This window comes from Contarinia nasturtii, unplaced genomic scaffold, assembly GCF_009176525.2.
Source record: "Contarinia nasturtii isolate CC-2019 unplaced genomic scaffold, AAFC_CNas_1.1 Cnas_scaffold_4671, whole genome shotgun sequence".
Lineage (NCBI taxonomy): Eukaryota > Metazoa > Arthropoda > Insecta > Diptera > Cecidomyiidae > Contarinia > Contarinia nasturtii.
The window spans coordinates 25568-28589 of NW_022201957.1; the positions used below are offsets into that span (position 1 = coordinate 25568).

General features: G+C 36.4%; 1 long non-coding RNA gene across 1 annotated transcript; it reads left to right on the forward strand.

Moving 5' to 3' along the window:
- The first annotated feature begins 248 nt into the window (after nt 1-248).
- On the forward strand, nt 249-963 carry LOC116351088. Its single transcript, XR_004202092.1, has 3 exons — nt 249-421; nt 504-652; nt 746-963. It is a non-coding gene; the product is annotated as an uncharacterized LOC116351088 (long non-coding RNA).
- The last annotated feature ends 2059 nt before the right edge of the window (nt 964-3022 follow it).

Sequence of the window (3022 nt, forward strand, 5' to 3'; positions counted from 1 at the left end):
TGTGACCAATTACAATGTTTCGAACAAGGAAAATCGCATATTTTTTTGCACCCTTATTGTTCTATTTACGGAGAGTAAACTACGAGGCAATCTACAACTCCTAATCCATTCCTTCGATTCATTTTCCATTCTGTTCCATTACTTATTGATTCGTACATATATGAAACATGTTGTATTCGAACATTGTCAATTTAAACATTGACATTTTTATGTACCCATGTGTGTTTACGTCAAAGTGGAAACGCAAAACAAACATAAACAATTGACATCAAAGCTTGTGTGAATAGTAAAATCGTTGTTTCAATTTGAAATTATGAAAATTAAAAAGAAATTAGACGGAAAATCATACAATACAATTGGATTAGGTGTCAGTTCCATCTGCATATCGAATGTAAATCAACAAATCATCTGATAAGAAGAAGTATAAACAAATTCAACAACAACAAAAATTCTACATGCCGTATGCATTTGATTTCAGTTCTTTGTTTATTGTGTTTTTTTAGATTTACATCGAAACATTTCATGATGATGGAAACAGAAATATCTTTGAAATTGAGAGAGAGAGAGAGAGAGAGAGAGCGAGAGTGTGTGTGTATGTCTGGCCGAATGAATGACTGAGTGAGTGAGAGATGATTGGGAAACCATTGGGAATGTAAGAAACTATATACATAGTTTGACCGCACTTAATCGCACACACATTGGGAAAAAACAAATTGCTGACAAATATTTTTGATTTGTTGTGTAGTAGAGAGATGAGCCGGTGTTCACACAACAGCATCAGAGCAACGCCACAGCGACATTACATTGGGCAGCGAATGTACGAACATACGAGAGCAGTAACACACACAAAGAGAGAGGGAAAGGGAGACACACATTTTTGTGAGTATTTTAGCCAGTCAGTGAAAACAAGATGTGTACAGTTTGTCGGAAATGGATTGAAATTTTAACAAATAAAATGGCATCACGCACACACACACACACACTCATCAAGGCACAACGAATGCTGTTCCTACGTAATAATGCTAACAATACGTTCGATTGTTTTTTAGATCGAGCAAAACAACGTACCGTTACCGGCTTTGTGCATGTGCAAACATGAAAATAGAACTATACAGAGCTAGTAGACATTCCATGTTGATTTAAAGTGAGAACGCATCAGCCGCAGACATTGAACAACAATCGAAGTGATCGGACGCATACAATATTTTGTCTTCTTAATCTGTCGATACAGTTTAGTTTTAAAATATTTATTATTCGGTGAAAATCGACAAAAAAGTTTTGTTTAAGTGTGCTGCTGAATTTTTAGTTGACAGAAGATAAAACGACGTCGCAAACCCACTGTTCAACGGAAAAAAACTCGGCAAACTTCGGCAAAAAAGCCATTGAAACGACAAAATCAAATGAGAGCAAAACGAGGTGAAACAATGAATAGAAACCTAGAACAACTCACCGTGGTGATGACACTGAATCAATTTTTGCGCGATGAAAAGTTGTTCCCAGACAAACAACGTCTGAGTGATTTGATTGAAAGCGTTGTGGTCAATTCCTCAAAAATGTTCAAATTGGCATCGCTTTATGTGCTCTTCATATTGAATCGGTTGGTTGACAGTGGTTCCGATGTCGAAATCCGTCGTGAATTTTTGGCCAAATTCAATGCAAACAAATATTTCAGAGCACTGAAAAAAAAACCACGGTATACAACAGCATACATATTGGACAATGAATTTCGTGATTTTCTCATCGAAAACGACATCGAAACCAAATTAGATTTCGAAAATGCCGATCATGAAATTTGCGATCGAACAATACGTGCGAAATGCGCAATTAATGGTGAAAATTCACATTAGGCGATACATGAGGAGATATTTCAAGAATTTGGGTGCAACAAAACACCAAATAAATAAAACCATGGATTATCTATGTGACCGGAATTCAACGTGCCGACCATAGCTGTCCACGAACGTTCGTTCGTAGAATATTTTTTTGGTCTTTTTGTTCGTTCGTTCGTTCGTAGAATTGTATTGCGTTCGTTCGTTCGTTCGTAGAAACTGAAATGTTCGGATTGTTCGTTCGTTGTTCGTACGAACAACGAACACGTTCGTTCGTTCGTAATTTATGAAAATTTATTTTCTCCAAATAAACAAATATTGTGATACTAAATGTAAATTGGAAAAACCTTAAATCGATTTTTCCCGCTTTTCCGATGGGAAATTGTGAAAAATAAGCAAAATATTGACTCTCGTACGAAATTTTTTTTTCTCACTTTTTTGTGCATTATACCCAGTCTCCGAGAGTTTCATATAAAGTTGCCATGTAACTGCAGAAAGTCAGTCGAAAATATTGAAATTTTATTTTTTTTCGTTTTTTCGACCGTCTTTGTGCTGCTACATAACTAGCTTATATGAAACTCTCTCAGACTGGGTATAATGCAAGAAAAAAGTGAAAAAAATGTTTTCGATATTTTTGTGCACTATACCGAGTCTCCGAGAGTTTCATATAAGCTTGCCATATAGCAGCACAAAGACGGTCGAAAAGACGAAAAAAAATTCCTTTTCAATATTTTCGACTGTCTTTCTGCTGTCATGGCAACCTTATATGAAACTCTCGGAGACTGGGTATAATACACAAAAAAAGTGAAAAAAAATTTTTCTTACGGGAGTCAATTTTGCTTATTTTCACGATTCCTCATCGGAAAAGCGGGAAAAAAAGATTTAAGGTTTTTCCAATTTACATTTAGTATCACAATATTTGTTCATTTTGAGAAAATAAATTTTCATAAATTACGAACGAACGAACGTGTTCGTTCTCAGCCGTTTTACATACAACGTTTACACGGTGTATTACAACGCGGTCACCTTGCGGCAGAGCTACGCGTCGGTCGTATATATTCTTTATGTATAGAGCGATGACCATAGCTCTGCCGCATACATGTGTGAGCGGGTCGAGTCTCGCATAGTATACATAAATAATACATACGACTGACGCGTAGCTCTGCCGCAAGGTGACCGCGTTGTAATACACC